Source organism: Sparus aurata, chromosome 20 (assembly GCF_900880675.1).
Source record: "Sparus aurata chromosome 20, fSpaAur1.1, whole genome shotgun sequence".
Taxonomy (NCBI): Eukaryota; Metazoa; Chordata; class Actinopteri; order Spariformes; family Sparidae; genus Sparus; species Sparus aurata.
In genome coordinates, this window is record NC_044206.1 from 18,322,494 (window position 1) to 18,339,885 (window position 17,392).

At 38.8% G+C, this 17,392-nt stretch overlaps 1 long non-coding RNA gene across 5 annotated transcripts in view; it reads left to right on the forward strand.

Moving 5' to 3' along the window:
• The window catches only part of LOC115570862 (uncharacterized), a 67,985-nt gene extending 51,243 nt beyond the window's left edge, over window positions 1-16,742 (forward strand). For 2 of the 5 annotated variants that reach the window (XR_003981826.1, XR_003981821.1), the window contains one exon: window positions 16,279-16,742. This is a non-coding gene — a long non-coding RNA (uncharacterized LOC115570862). Of the gene's footprint in view, window positions 1-6,774; window positions 6,844-7,655; window positions 7,750-16,278 lie in introns of all 5 variants that reach the window. The other 3 variants (XR_003981822.1, XR_003981823.1, XR_003981825.1) reach the window with 3 other exon arrangements.
• Window positions 16,743-17,392: the final 650 nt, after the last annotated feature.

The window sequence follows — 17,392 nt, forward strand, 5'->3', positions numbered from 1 at the left end:
AAATCAATGTAGAAAACATAAAGGAAATATGGCCTTGATGTTTGTTTCATGTGTCATTGCTCCACACAGATTGGACATTTTTCATCTGCTGATATTTTTTGCGCCTTATGTGGAACTAAGTCACGTATGTTGTGATGCATTCGCTATGTTTGTTTTCATTGCATTTTGCTGCATTCGGCTTTTGTCGATATATCATCTCCTCCTCCCTCGCCAAGTATAAAAGCTTTTTCGATTACATTTTTTATGTGAGAGTTTAAAATGTGTGTTGATACAGATTGTACCTGCTGTAACAATGCTAACTACATCAGGGTCAAAGTTGAAAGCCAAGGTGGGTTTAAAATTCTATATAAACCGAACATTATGGCTTTTGAAAACAATAAGTTGTAAGTTGTTCAGACAAGCGTTTGGTTACCTCATGCACTCTTTTGTAAATGTGTTTGTACTGGTGCCATAGTGCCTCCATTATTCACGAAAAAGTTAGTGCATGGAAGTTAATCAACAAACAACTTTAACAGTAAGACCCAAGTTGTTGAAAAGAAGTTGTTGTTTGAATTGTCCCCAAACTATACACATTCAGTTATTGTCATACGCGGTGCAGTTAATTGTTTCCAAGCTGCTGATGGGGAATCAAACTATGTTGGGAGTCTTAAACACGGAGTCCATCCAACTGTATTCAGCCCCCTGTGAACTCCATATGAAACCCCTCACGGTGCAGTTCAGCGGGTTCTCAGAAAGAGTCAGGAAGATGCATCATACGAGGGGAGTAAAAAGGCCAGCTGGGATGGGTGGGCCACATTGTGATCACTCACCTTCATCCCTGATTTGTAGTCATTATCCCTACCAGCGTTTGAAGATCAAAAACAAGGACAGGGAGAGTGATGGGGGACAGAGAGAGGCAGCCGGAGAAAGAGAATGGGGGAAATGAGTGAAGGAGGGAGGGACAAAGAGACGACTGGATGTGTGTGTGTGCGTGCGTCTGTCCCAGTGACTGCCATTTGCCCCTGTTTGGTGGATATAGGAGTGTAGGTGGCAGTGATGTTGGGGAGTGGGTGGGGTTGGGAGGAGGGTGGATAAGGGTGATAGCACCTTAAAACCAACCAAGCTGCAAAAGCAATGAATATTAAATTCACGCCTAAATAGCTGGGTCTATGTGAAGCATTACTGTATTATAATTTTAGATTTGTCACCGATGGGATGCAGGTTTGAGTTGGAACAACAAGGCACGTCAGACCAGTCTTTACTCCCCTGATAACGGCACAGCTGTAAATTGATAATCTTATCATGCATTATTATGAATTTGGCTTTTGGTGGTCTTGCAATCGGACAAATTCATATGAGGTGTGTTTTATTTGTCCTGGCAAGTGTGATAAGGTAAGACAGTAAAAAATAGGAACATATAACAATTAGAGGCAAATATAATTTCTCTTCACCCATCCATGTCCCAGGCAGAGTGTAAATGTTGAAGGACTCCCATCAGGCCTTTGTATAAATTAGCCAAACCCTCACTGTGCTGAAATCTATCCCCAACTGTTTGAGTGAGAAAGCAGAGATTTTTCCCTCCTTTTTTAGATTTAATTATCTTTTGTTGTTCTTTTTATCTACCTTCAAGGATTGTCCTCAGTGGGGGGTTAAAAGAATGGGAAGTGGAAAAGACGAGGGGGGTGTCTGATAGTGAGCGCCGGGTATGTAGGGCTAGTTTGTCCTCTGTTTGATCTGATTTCCTTACAATGACACAGCGGGAAATTAAATATGAAACCGAATTAAAGCCACTACTTAATGAACAACGGGGAAAACAAAGTTGGCTCCGCTCCAAATTAAGCGAAAGTCTAACTTATCCTCCGAGCGTTATCTCTTTAGTTCAGCTCGGTCTGAGGTAATTTTCGCTCCATTTAGACACAACATTTAGGCAAGTGTTTGATGATTTGTAAAAAAATCCCAATTTCGAGCCATTTATCTGTTAAATTTATCTCAAAACAGTGCGCAGAACATGAAGTCTACACCAACTTCTGACTGTTTGAAGTGTAAAACCCAGCAGTTTAATTACTTACCTCATTTTTTGTGTGATGTATCGGAGGTGAGTTGTCCACAGTGGCAAGCCTTCCCACATATTGCTTTAATAGACTCTCTGAAGGAGCTTTGCTTCTCTCCTTTGAGAGAAACAACACATGTAGAACATTAGCCAAATTCATGTTGTTAAATAATTTAGTATCAACCTTTACTGTGTGCGCAGTCATTCAAGTGAAGGCTGAGGTAGACTACAGAAATATAACATCATCATTGGCTGTTCTGTTTCTTTCTTTTCTGTTGATTATTGCTCTGTATTTCTGATAGTCTCAGCTTTAGATCGCTGCTCTTTAAAAATTATTCCAAAACATTCGGCTATACCTGAGTTTTTTTTTATGTTTTTACTTCATCAAACGTACAGAAATATATGACAGAGACAGGATGGTTACATAAAATGAAGAAGAAGCCGAATCATGATGAAAATAGGCAAACAGGCGTAATCAAATACTAGAGTAAAGGTTTTAAATCAAATTTTTCTTCTCCTTTCCTTCACCAACAGTATCATCCTCCCTGTGAACAAATCAGCAGATTGTTTCACTTCTGACAGGTGGAAATAAGGGGGAATAATTTCAAACTGAAAGAATACTGGATGCAACAAAAACACTGTCGAATGATGCCTTTGGCAGGTGGAACTGCTCCCCTGCCAAACTGTCACCATTTAGGCCCCGATAACGCAGGTAATTGCATTTCCAGAAGAGCAGGAGCAGATGAAACATGCTGTGGACAGATACTGCTGGCACACTGGCCCCTTCTGTTGGAAAATTTCATTTTTCCACAAGGAAGCCATGAATGCTAAGGCTGAATCCAAATCCGTTTTTCCGCACTTTATCAGTGTGTGGCCCACCAAGTGGGGAGATGGAGGTAATTCATTCAGCTGAGACTCACCACCCTAATCCAATTTCCAGCCTCCCCCAGCAAGAGATAATTACAAGTATTAAAGCTGTTAGGACAGGGGGGAAAAGGGCCCTCTCTCTGAAACTCTGCTGCAGGCCCTGGAAATATCGACTGAGCGGGGGGATTTCTGCTGGGAGAACTCAAGCTAAGGTATTGTTCAAAACTAAGAAAGTGTGTTAACTAATGAGGCAAAGGGAATCTCAAGGTATAAAAGGACACCCATAGCCACATGTCATTACAGACCCCAGGACTTTTTTTTTTCCCCCTCTTTTGCCTCGTGCATCACTTAAGCCTGCACGAACAATTGGTCATTTCATGTGTAAAGACAAGTCGGGGTTCCTGCACAATCAGTATGCATATAATAGTCCTTGGAATGTCCCATTGCTTTTAACTCCATATGAACTTCAGCAACCTAAATACAGCTCTTCACAATCACCCAGCTTTTTAAGAAATACTCTAAACTCAAGATGTGATGCAGAAATACTTGCTTAAATGCCTAAAAAAGCTTCTTAAAACAACCAAAACAGTATCATAATGTCTTCCAGGGTGAAAAAATCTCACTTTTCACTGTTTGTCCTTGCCGCAGCCCCTCGAACATCGCAGCCACCTACACCCCAACCACTGGTAAACTATACCTTTTCATGCCTTTGAAGCCACAATAGAGGACTGAGAGTTGCTTTTTTTCCCCCCCGCTTAAACTTTGACTCCTCAAGGAGCGGAAGCCGCAAAAAGCTCTAATTAACGGAAGCAGAGACGCTTCTGCGCTCCCCCATTCAGCGCACCACAATAGACAAACCTATGAAGCAGAACCAGGAATGGAATATTGAAGGAATGAATGGAAACGCACCCAAATAAGAGACCCGACATCACCCCTGTCCACTCTTAGTCCCTGCTCTTTATTGTGTATCTTTGTTGAAGAGGGTCTGCCACAGGAGTCCCATTCTCTATCAATTACTGAAGATCAAAGAGGCATGGCGAAGAAGCATGTAAAGAAATGTGTGTTATTGAGTTTTTATATCATCTGAGACCGCTTTTCTATAAAAGTATGTTTAGTCACACTCAAATAAGAAGTGCCCGGAAACATCGTGTGCATTTTAAACGTTATTGCCAAATCTGCACAAGCCTCTAAATGTGTTATATTACAGAAGCAGCAGAGAATGTTCAGTCCTTTTTAGTCTGCATCTTTGTCTGTACACAGATAGTGACAAAAAAAAATAGGCTACATATGCAAGATTGTATTCACTCAATTCAATTATATTCCTTCATTAAATTAGTAGAAAATGATAACATTTTGTTAGAAATACTGCCTGGACCTGCAAAATTTAAGTTTAAGAGACTGATGTAAAACTAGGGCTACAACTCAAGATTTGTGTTATTGTGAATTAATCTGTCAATTATTTTCTTGATTAAGCTATTACCTGTTTGGCGTCAAATGTTAGAAAATGGTGAAAACCAACCAGTGTTTCCCAAAGTCCTCAAATGTCTTATTTTGTCCAAACCCCCAAAGATATTCAGTTTACTGTCATAATGAAATAAAGATTTTTAAGAATGAAATCACAGAATTTGGACTCTTTTTTCCCCCAGAAAATAAAAACTGAAACCGATAAATCGATTATTTGACTAGTTGGGGATTAATTCATTAGTTAATAACATATCAATCTATTGTTGCAGCTTTATGAACAACATGCCTCATTACTAATACGTTTCAGTCCCTAGAGTCAAAACTAAACATGGAGATGCAGCGTTCAGTTATTATGCACCACATACCTGGAACAAACTCCCAGAAAACTGCAGGTTTGCTGCAACTCCAGCTTCTTTTAAATCAAGGCTGAAGACCTTTTTGTTTGCCACAGCTTTTTATTGAAGCAATTTTATCAATATCTTAAACTGCACTGTAACTTTCATTATATTGTCTCTTTTAAACCTATTCTATTTTAGCTTATTTTTCCACTTTTAACTTGTTGTAATATTTTGCTTTTTGATGTCTTCGTTCTTTGTAAAGCACTTTGAGTTGCATTGAGTCTGAATTGTGCAATATACTTGCTTTGCCTACAGGAAACAAGAGACAATACTTTACTTTGTCGCCTTAATGTGAAAAACTTTTCTATATTAAGGTGTGAAAGTGTATCTGGTTCTACTTAGATTAAAAAAAAAAAAAAAAACTAGAACAAAAAGATCAACAATGTTTCCCGTAACACACATTTCAGAGACTTCCCACAGCTCCATGCATATTCATACCAGCCATTTTAGAGACGTGCTAATCCAATTAATGAGACTCACACTGGTCCTTACCTCATTTCTATTTAGGTGTGTTCAGCCTCCGAGATGAGTCAGTTATCACAGTTTGAATGTTGTGTTAATTCAACAAGTTCCGTTAGAATAGATGATAGGAATGCAATGTTTTTTTCTCAACAGAGCGCTCTAATTCTGCTCTGACCTGGTTTTAAGAGAAGAAATCGCCTCCTACTGCAATCCAGAGATTTAGGTCATTTTGTTCCCAAAGTGTAAACAATGAATACCTGAGAGTCAGTGATGGATGTCTTTGAAAACGCAAAAGAAGGCAAGGCAAGTTTTTAAGTTCATTAAGACAAGAATATCAAGGAGACACAAGGCAGTATATAAGAAAGACATTAAAGGGTTTTAAAAACGTAGTAAGTTAGTAACTTATCTTAAAACAGAGGGAGATCCAACAAGGAAGATCTTTTTTTTATTGGTGTACGTAACGAACTAAACAAATTTGAAGAACAAAACATACACACAATAAGCAATTATACAGGCAATTACATTAAACAGTTATAATTACAATGATCAAGGATGACATTTAATAATATGATCAGAGTCCAGTAGGAGAGATTATCGAGATTAGGTTGTCTGTGTGTGGTTTAAGTGTTGTTGGAGCAAAATCTTCTGCCTGTTACAGTAAAAGATGCGGGTGAATCAGAAAAGCCTCTGCCCAACTGAGCCCAACAGTCACAATTCAATATACCGGGGATAAATAGTTGCATATTACACTCAGGCGTAATTCAGTTGAGGAATGATTTTACAGGAAATAGTTCTTTTGCCTTTGAATAAATTGGGTATTGGTAATTACCCCTCTCATTTAAAGTATGTGTAAAGACAGTCTAAGAATTGGATGTACTGTACTATATTGTTGCTAAAGGGGCAGAAATAGCTGCGCTGCTCGTGTTATCTGAAATACTGACATTCCTATTCTTTACCAAGAATGTTTACTATTGTTTGCAAGCTTTATTTCCTTGAAATATTACATATCCCCGCGCAGGGGGAAACTGCAGCGAGTCTTGTGTGAAGTTTTTAATATGTCACAGGCATAGTGCTGTTTGGAAAATGCAGTGTATTTTACTCAGCCCCCAATAATCTATTCTGTTCAGCCAGGCGCACACATTGACAAATGTTTCCAGCATTAGGTATTTACCTAGTGGAATGTAATGGATGTAAAGAGTTTGAAAATGCCTGGCGCACTAACAGCATGGGCAGTAGCAAGACTATCTAGACTGGGGAGAAAAACACACTATTCAAAACAGAATCAATGGTTCTAAAGGATGGTGTATGTGTGTGTGTGTATGTGCATGGTCATGTGCGTGCATGCATGTATTTGCGTTTAGGTGTGCACTTGTGTTTGTTCTCTTAAGCGCTGACTGTAAAACGTTCCATAAGTCACTCCAGACACAGTAATAGTTTCAGCACAATCCATGCAGTGGAAATGTAAATATTTTTTCCCAACGCAAAGACAATGTGGAGTCATTTCATTTAGTGTCACGAAGTGTTCTTGTCTGCAAAAAAAAATGTGTCTTCTAGCCCTACAGGAGTTCGGTGGTGAGAAGTTACAGAAAGTATTGCAGCCTGCAGGACATCCAACAAGTCAATGTGAGAAAATCATCTTAAAAGCCTATTAATTTGGATATTTTTGCTTTTCCTTTAGTTATATTTCTTGGTCCTAGCCTCAAAAGTGTTGGTAGTCATTGCTCAAAAGACAAAATTTTACTTTTATCTCTCAGTTGTAAGATTTAACCACCTCAGATAACTTCAGTCCTTACTATTGAGCTTGTACATGTGTAACAATGAGAGGTTGTAAATGTAAGGCCACATGCAGTCTTGTGTATGTACAGTTATGATCTGGAGAATGGAACTAATGTACGTTTGATTTTGGTGAAGTGTTTATGATAGACAATATAAGCTTGGGCTTCAGTCTACAACTTTTTGGTCAAAATTCTTTTTGTTTTTCATCTTCTTTTGTGCTTTTTTTTTTTAGATTTACATAATTTTCACACTTGTGAAACCATTCAAAGACCACAAATGTCCCGTTTGAAAGCACATGTATTTATCATGTTCCTTCACCCATTCATTCAGGTTTATCCTTTTATCAAAGAAAAATAATAATATGACCTACTACTTGATATCAACGTCCAGCTCTTCACTGTTTCCGTCTCTAGTTGCCAATACCTGATGCAAGAGACACATTTGGTCTGTACTCAGAGACCCTTAACATGGTAAATCTACATGTTGTTACCTGGCAGCTGTGAGATGAGAGCCGGACGGAAGTCTGCTTTGGGACAGTTTGAAGGGGCTGATCCCCGGTTCAGCTTGGATTCTCCTCTTCTCATCTGTTGGCTGATCTTTTTCTCTCTTTCTCTCTCTCTCTCTCTTTCTCTTTTTCTCTCCCTGAAACTACTTTTCAGCCCTATAGAGGCCTACACAGCCATCTCATTCATTACATGCACCATACGTCCCGTCAGACGTACAGACGGGCAGGACACTTTGAGACAAAAAGGGGTAAGATCATTTAAAGTCTGTAGATTTTATGGGTGTATCTTACTGGCACATTGCTTATCCAAATAGTACCAACGTTGTTGGCTTTGTATGGGAAAAAAGTACATATAAATATACATTTCAAGTACTTTTTTTAAAAGTCAACTTTGAAAGTGTTTTGAGAATAATGTGATTGTAATGTGAGAAGAAAAAGTCAAACATGTGGTTAGGTTGAAGAAAAGGCAGGTCTGACACATCAGAAGTCCCATATATCTTTTAGAAATGGGATTTATAATCCAGCCTACAACAGGAGGGCTGCTATGATGTGCAGTCAATATATGGGTGGTGCTCCCCATAAAGGCCTCGGCCTTCTTTCTGCTTTTGATTTATTGTCACAGCAGCTCAGCTCAGACGGCCTCATGAAACCTTTGTCAGTCCACTAATGACACTGTTTTTGTTATTTGAGTCTTTTTTTTTTTTTTTTTTGCCCAGTTACCATCCTTTTAACTGTTTTGCTCTAAATTCCTGCAAGAAAAGAGTCACGGTTTCTACATCTATAGAGGATTATATTATGTTTGTGAACTGAGGATAGTAGTTTAAGAGAAAGAAAAGTGCATAAATCGTATATTTTATTTCAGGAGGCCATTTTATAATTATTCAAATCACAAAATGAGTTTTTCTGCCGAAGTGAAGAATTAATCACTGTTTTTTTTTTTTTTTTTTTTTTTTTTTTTTTTTTTTTTATGCCATTGGGCAATAATCTCTTTGAAACTGTCTATTAAGTTCAGTGTGCAAGAGGAAACTGTTAGTCAGACATACAACTGGATATAATTTAGCCCCTAATCTTGAAGAGATGGACAATTATATTTTTATATGAACAATTACAAAATGATTGTCAATGACTCACATTCAAGGGTGGTGTTTTACGTAGACACTACACATCCATCTTTTATTCTTTTACTTCTGTTTTTTTTTTTTCTTTTAAAGGCTGAAGTTTTATTGTAGTGAGATATATTTGTTTGGTCAAATACTTACCACAAAATGAGCAGATTAAGGCTAAAACGGGTTGATGTTTTTTATTTCTTTCATGAAGTTACTTACTTTATTCCGTTATTTCTAGCAGGAAAAGGTCCAGGGCTGGCTGCTTTATGAAACTGACCCTTTTGCCAAAATCCCCTTGTAATTTGAGCTTAATGTTGCTCCAGACGAATTAAGTGCAAGTTAATGATTAAGCTATGAATCTATCAGACACTTGGTATGGGAAAGTTTTTAGGGAGGAACAGCTTGGCCCGGCTCAACGATCATTAAAACGTGCTGACAGCGATGGGAGAACAAGTTCCCACTTTGATCCGATGACAGACCTGAGCTCAGCCTAACGTCATCCCCCTGCTCTGCCTCCGCTCTCTCTCACTTTTATTAACTCTGAGGTTCAGGCTACAATGTCGTCCACTCAAAATCTGGCAAAATACACACTTAGAATAGTCATATCAAAGGAATTATGGCTTCACATCACATTTTTTTGGGTCAAAGATTAGGAAAATAGGAATTCAGGATGTTTTTCTTCATATCTCTGAATTTTAGTTGTGTCATTCTTGATTAATATGCTTTTATTTAGCATTTGAAATCTAACAATCACACTCATTAATGTCTGTCTGTGTGGTGACTGCCAGCAGATACGTATTCTTTGCCGTTTCACTATGATCTCTATTCTATACATTAGGTTTGCTACATAACTAAAGCAGATTTTTGGTAATTGGGATGTGATATAAAAACAGTATACAGTTCTGAACATTTGCCGTTAGTCACAACTGTGTCTGTAAGTACTATTTAAGTCTTTGACATCTGACAAAGACAGATGGAGGAAAAAAGGAAGTTTCTATGAAATCTTTACTTGTTTGTTTGTAAGAGCAAACTTTATTGTTTCTTTTGGACGGATTTATCAGCCGCCTGAATCGTGTCCTGACTTGAGCCTCAGCATTAGGTGACAGTTGCTGTAAGTCAGCAGTAAGCAGCCACACCAGTGTAGAAATTAAGGTCTTCTGCTGCCCCCCAGGGGTTTGTAGAGGAGATCGCAGGCAGTCCTGCAGCCGGCAGCTCTCTGCTTCATACAGGACTTATTTGAAGTGATACAGCTTAAGTATATGTGTACGGTCATGCTGAGGGAACAGATCTCAGGACAGTAGCGTGGTCGCTGTGTGCTTTTATATGAATATCGTGCTCAAAATGTAGTAAAACGATATGCTAATACTCAGTTTTTTATTATAGTGTATGTGAGAAGGCACACTATTTTATTCCACTGTGGTTGTGAAGCCTGCGCATTTAGTATGCAGATTTTACACTTCCATTTTTATACATGTTCATGTTAATTTATTTTGTGTTACACTAAAAAATATTGCACATAATGCAGTAATATTAGATTACAGTTTTTTCTTGCAGCTGCTCTCAGGCTGATTTTCAGAAGAGACAAAGAAAAATACATCAAATTGGTATTTAAATGACAATTAGCACATCTGTGTAATGCCATAAAAACAATCATGGCCCGTATTACTGAGTAAATATTTAATCCAGCTGCAGAAAGCGGCCTTGATTGCAATCCATTTGTTAAGACATCTTATTGAATCGCAGTATGGGAGCTTCAATTCACTGTAAAAAGATGAAACGCTGAAGTGCATTAGGATGCAGAAATGCTCATAACATCTGTTTCCTTTGTGTTACAGAGGATATCGCTTTGTAGCGAGCAATATGTGCCATCAGTGACTGGTGGAATAATATTTGTGTTCCCCCTCAAACAGACACACTGTCACAGAAGCACTTGTCTACATTTTGTAGTTGCTCGAGGAAAATAATTGCCTTATCTGCAACTGTCAAAATGATGAATGCCCTGGAGAGCACCGAGAATTGACTGATGGAATTGGGGGAAAATCTAATCCCTGATCTGAACACTTTGTATAATACATTAACCCCTCTGGTACAATAGGCTGCACAGAAACAGATTTGTATAGACTTGTAGAAATAAATTCAACAGAGGCTGAAGGATCGATAAACATCAGGAGTTATGGCCTCGTCTGCATCGAGTCAGACAGAGCATCAGCAAGCATTAGGTGCATTGAGATGTAGGGTCCGAGTCAAGGAACGGATGCAAAGTAAAATATGATACAGTGCATTATGTGCCACATGTAAAAGTGTAATTGATATGGATAAATAGAGTAATTGTTCATCCTAAAGAAATTGTGTTACAGCAGCTAGGACACATATAAATGATGGTAGGTTGGAACCAAAATACAACTGAAAGGCCAAATAATATGCGATTACTCAAATAGAACAAATAAAAAACTGAGATTAGTCAAGCAAAAAAGTACCTAACATGAATCTGATATGAATTAAATGTACACAGTACAAATGATCAATGATTGAGTTGGTTTCAGAGTTACTGTATGTGAGCAAACAATAGATCCCTAAATCCATCTATTGATCTGTTTAATGAAGAATTAAAGCTAAAAGGACAAGATGACAGAAATATAAAAGGATAAGGAAAGGGAAGAGGGAATGAATATGAAGATCTTTTCAATCGGATATGGAAAATGGAAGTATGTCACATCTAAAATGATCAAACAGATGTGACTGCCAAGGCTGTAGGTTCGTCTCAACATTGCGGGAAGACATGCATGTTAAGTGAGGGTCAAACAGGGTTTGAGCGTCAAACGCTTCGTTTCAGTGCTTTTTATGCTCCAGTTTTGCATCAGTTTCTGGCAGAAATGTCTTTTTTATGTAAAGGAAAAGCAGAATTCAGTCAGCAGGTAACAATTCGAAATATGAGGGGGTATAATGTAGTGAGGCTCTCAGGCAGGGCGGTTTGTGAAGAACAGAAGTCATCTGCTACTTTCATGTTGTAATAGGGAGGGGGACCTGTCTCCGCCGTCCCTCCTGAAATCTACGCCTATGTTTAAAGCGGTTATTGTGTTTTCCACTGTTTTGCTGACAAATCTCTTTGAACATTTAAAACGAAAGCTTCAGTAATTCTGTTTTATAGCAATTTTCTTTACAGCTGCAAGGATTAATCAGCCAATTGTCAATTAACAGATTAATCAGCAATTATTTCACTAGTCAATTAATCTTTAATTCCAGCCTGGTAAATGTGAATATTTATGGTTTCTTTACTCCTCTTTGACTGTAAATGGAACGTTTTGGGTTGCTGGCAAAGCAACATATTTGAGGACGTCGTCTTGGGCTTTGAGAACACTGATCAACACATTTTCTGACATTTTATAGACCAGACAACAACACAAAATGTTAATGAAAATGTAAAACAATTCCAACAAAGGTTAAGAAATGTATTGTATTGAAGGGACTTGTCACTTATACGCAGTTTTGCAAATGTTCTTGAAGGGAATCTTACCTTAAGATGAATATTTAAGTGACAAGTGACAAAGAAATAATGGTGATGTTTAGAATTCAGTGCTATAAATGAGCACAGTGTGATATGCAAAGGAGCATGATGGGAAACTATCTTGTACTCTTCCTCTATCTGTCGACAAGCAGCAGAGTGGAAATCTCGCCCAGATATGAGGGGATATCTCTCCTGATTAAAACGATATTAACTTTTCATAACCTAATGTTCTAAAATGAAGTTTGCTAAAAACGAATTGCTGGCGCCTACCTGTGAACGAGTTCTCCCCCTTTTTTGTCACACTCGGCTGGAATACATTATCCCCAATATTAGGAGAGAACATACCTGTAACAGGTTAATGACCTCACACTTTCCACACCATTTCACTTAGCGGGCCATAGCCAGGAAAAGCTAAACGCTTCACTCCCACTTCACTAAATTATGAATTAGCCAAAAGGTGAGGCGATTAAAGATTCAACGTTTTGCGGTTCAACCAATGGACAGTCTCCTCGTTGAGCTCGGGTGTGATATCTTCAACCATTAGCTGAAAACTGTCTTGATATCCATCACGGAGGATATAAATATTGGAAGAGGAGAACAAATAATCCAGAAATGACCAATCCAAGAGTTTGCAACCTCAGAGAAATTACTCTCTGTAGTATAACTACAATCAACACAGTCTTCATCTGTACACATTAATAAATAACTCACACATTTGAAAGCATGAAGGCTGTTGAAATATTCCAACAGCTCATTTTTATCATGTAACCAAGCCTGAATTTGATATAATACGATGTTCAAGCCACAATTATCAACCTTAACGAGCATTTTCTTAACACGTTGCCTTGAATTTGCACAAATCTGCATGAAAACACCGGCGTTTCCAAACACTTACAGTGGCCTCGGTGTGTCAGACTGCCTCAGCCTCAGCCTCTCCGTAACGAGTGCTGACAGGTCACATGGCGCAAACTGTGATGTCTGAATAATTTGAACAAATGCTAAATCATTGCAAAAGCAGCCAGAGAGATCAGCGACGTGAAAGTGAAGTGTTTGCGCTTCCCCAAGGCTCAGTGGCATCTGTTCTACATGTGTGCAGCAGCAACATCCATGTTTCACCAATTAATTGTGCTTGTATTAGTGTAAATATTTGACTTTGAAGCGCTAAAGCGTTAATTGGGGTCCTTTATTGCTGCAAAGAAATCCATGCGTCAATACTCCACCGCAAAATGGGAAACCCTTTAAATGATCTATGCAAAACTCCTATTAAATATCAATGAATTTTAAACTTGTAGGAGTGAGCCTACATTTCAGAATCTCCCAGCCTTTGAGTCCTGGAGTCGTAAAAAAGCATTTGTTCTGAGCACAAATCAGCGGAATAAGACAGGCTGATGTCTCTCCTTAATTCTGTAAATTGGAGGGTTGTGAGTCCAATTACGGTCTGATGGTTCAGCTCGAGGCCACCAGGGAGAGCTGTGCTTGTTTCTCAGAGCCACTGGAACAAACCACCCTAACAGCTTTTGCCTTACCACAAAGAAAGTGGTATTAATTACCACTACAGCCTTTTTTTTATTGGCTTTGTTGATGTTTAAACACAGTTAAAGAGGTGTTGTGTAACAACCCTGTCTGAAAAAGCAAGTTCAGATGCAGCTTTTAAAATGACTTGTTTTTTAAATGAGGTTCTGACTGTCCCTCCACATCAGGAGGATATAGATCTCGTCTTGCTGCAATTATGATGGCGGGACTTGTTCTCTGTTAACCTGGCGAAGAAATTATGTACATGAAACCTCTGCAGGATGTGAGGTTGTTGGGGTCTGTTGCTTCTACTGGCCATTAACTGGGGATTAGTGCTGGTGGGGCACACATCCCTTTGAAGAGGTAATTCCTCACACTTCCTTGCTATAGAAAATCAGGAAGCAATCATAGTAGAAACCATGCAGATGGTCCAGACAGGGAAGCCCGTGACAATTTCGGCTCACAATTAAGACTTGGAGTAGTTGTAGCGGCTGCCATTGTGAAAACTTATCACATCAGAAAATTCAAGGGGACATCAGAATTAGCAGGAAGCGCTCCCGGCCCCGTCACGCAATCAAGCTTTAGACTGAAGAGGGGTAAGGGGTAACGGCGACATCAAATGTTTTCTGGGGTTTTTTCTTAATAGTAAAAGTGTTTACAAGCTTGTGGAGTCAATTCATGGTTTCCCATATATCTGTCAGCACAGTATAGCGGAGCATGAGCAAAGGCTGTGAGACTATAAAAGCTGCCGGAGGGGAGATCAACATGATGTCACACAGAGAGGCTCAAAGAAGTTAAGAATATATGTTAGTGAGAGTAATGAGGGGGCATGAATCATTGTGCTGCTGCTGGAAAGAAGAGAAAGTCGCGAGTGCTGTATGTTGGAGCACACTGACCTCTACAGGGACAAAGGGTGACTAGACAAATACTGTAACTCCACTGGGAGTCTGAGGTTCTGCTCACATTCCCTTTTCAAACAGAAGGAAGGCCATCTGTATATTTGAATTTTACAAGATCCTTCTCAGTGATTCCCAAGTAGAAACGCTTTTAGAAACGTTTAGTGTGTTTAGTTTTTACATGTGTCTCTGGTTTCCTCCGGTGGTCTCTCTGGTAAATTGTTAGCATGTCGCCCGAGCCAGCCAGACTGTGTTGTATATAGAACTGGGGGTTTGTCACTCTCTCAAAGCTGTTTCTGTATTTTGGTTCTCAAATCACTGACTTTGTAAAACCAGGGGCCACTTTTACGTGAAAAGCTAAATTGAAGGTTGGAGATTGCGCTTGTATTTAAAGTTTGCACATAAACTGGGAGTTTGGAGGCAGTTTTGAGGGCTGCAGTTGTGCTGTGGGGCTCTCAATGGGTGTTTACTCTGCTCAGTTTGACGTGCAAGTCAAAACACAAACATATGAATTATCTTTCTTTATGAGGTGCAATTCTGCCTTTAAAGAGCTCGCTTTGGTTTCTCCCAGTGAGGAGTCTGTAAAGGCAGTCACTTGGCCCATATTGTATGTTTTATCTTTGTTTTCATCATGCCATTTTAATGATTTCTGTAAATTATGTCCAATCAACTGTACTATCAATCAATATTTAATAATTTTTGGTATTTTCTCGTTGTTTCTCTGCTGTGCTTCTCCCAAAAACTGAAACTTAATGCCATTAAAGTAACTCTGAAAGAGATGTAACCAAGACAACCCTTTGCAAAACTCCAAAACAAACAAGACAACATTTTTTAAATGTTTATACAGCAGAACATATTCAAGTTTTATTAGCTGTTTCATTTGATAACTTGTTCACATACAGAAACCAGAACAAAGGTTAATTTTTTTTTATGTCCATACTTGCTGCACATTGTAAATTATATTACATTGCATAAAAACTAAATCCTTTACTGTATATATACATTTTTACATGTATCACATACTGTATATACAACAAAAGTATTTCGATTATATAATAATTGATCATCTTTAATCATTATACATAATAGAATTTGCATGCAAACGACATTAAATTAAAAACAAAATTAATTATTTCAGCTCCATAAGTATGGCACATGTAAAACTACCGTACATGAAATAAGATAACTGTGAGAGACCATATTGAACTTAATGATAAAGACAGGGCTGCAACTACAGATTATTTTATTTATCAATTACTCTGCTGGTTATTTTCATGATTAACTGTTTAGTCCGTAAAGTCGTGGGCTCATCATAATTTTCCAGAGATGTCTTTAAATCACTTTCTTTTTTCAAACCAACAGCCCAAAACCCAAAGACCCTTCATTTAGAATTATAAATGACAAAGAAAAGCAGCAAATCCTCACATTTAAGAAGCTGTAATGATTAACCGATGATCAAAACAGGTGATATACAATATGACAGACATACAATCTGCTCTTGTATTAGTTGATTCATTATTCCTAAATTTGGATTTAATTTATATAATTCAGGTTAATAATAATAATTGCTCTGCATTAGTCTTTATAGTATTATTGTTGAACTATGTCTAGTATACGCTACTGGTTGCCTAAAAGACCCTCAGGATCAATGAAGTGACTCAATGCCTGTGAGGTCAGTAAATAATCATTTGTGTGTTTATAATGAAATCCAACTTGGCTCCAGTCACCACAATCACGTCATGTTATCTTTCTTTTTAGCTGAACGCCGGCGATGTGACCCAGCTGGCGGGGCCCTCGGAGCCACGGTCGCAGCTCCCTCTGCTTCGAGCTCGCTGCCATCAGATAATCGGGTACTGGGTTACACGTCAGTCTGCCAGAGGTTTTGATTAGCAGCATCTGTGTGAGCAACTGGTCATTTACGAGCCATGTGAGAGGCCCAAGCTGGCCGTGGGTACTGACTGACACTTTGTCCAGATTTTTTATGTAGCAATTTAACCACAAATCTCCTAATTTATCATATGTGCTGCATAAAAATAATGTCACAGCAAATCCATTTTAAAGAAATTGATTACTTTTCAACAAAGCTGACATGTTGTGTTCCAACTCTGTGAAGTGCATTTCAGACTAATCCTGATGACGTAAAACTGGAGTGTGTCTCTAAGTCAGTGTTTATTTAACCAGAATTCCCAAAAGTTAAATACAAGAAACTAGGTGTTCCAACATCTTCAAAGCTGAGTTCCTGCCCTTTGGAAAAGTAAAGAGAGGTGTGCCTCTCCCCTCGCGGGGGCCTCCTTCCTGCGCAAACTGAAAAAGGACCAAGGTGGCTGAGAGAGGGGAAAAGGGGCGCAAGGGCAGCTGAAGCTCTGGTGATGGAGTGAGTAAGCAATTTAGTTGGTGGTTTGATGCTTTTCTCCTTCTGTCAAAATGTAGAAGTGTCCTTGAGCAAGAGACTGAGCCACAAACCGCTCTAGATGAGTGTGCAGAAATGTGAAAAGTGTAAGTCACTTAAAAGGACAGTTCACCCTTCATATCTGAGTGTTTTTTAGAGTTGCTGAGTCTTGGCATACTCAGCCAAAGAGATGTCTACCTTCTCATGGAAATAATGCAACAAGATGGTACTTGGCTTGTGGTGCTAAAAGTTCAAGAAAGTGAATTGCGAACACTCAACAGCAATGTGTTTCCAGAAATCATGACCTGGTTACTCAAGACAATCCACAGACCTTGATGTGATCAGATAAATGTAGGAGATAATTTCTTTCTACCAAACTACACTCGCCACCGTACGGAAGAAAAAGTGCAACCGCTCACGGACAAGAGGCTTGTGCTCATGACAGCGATTGATTTAAACATTAATGGCTTCCTCCTCTACTGA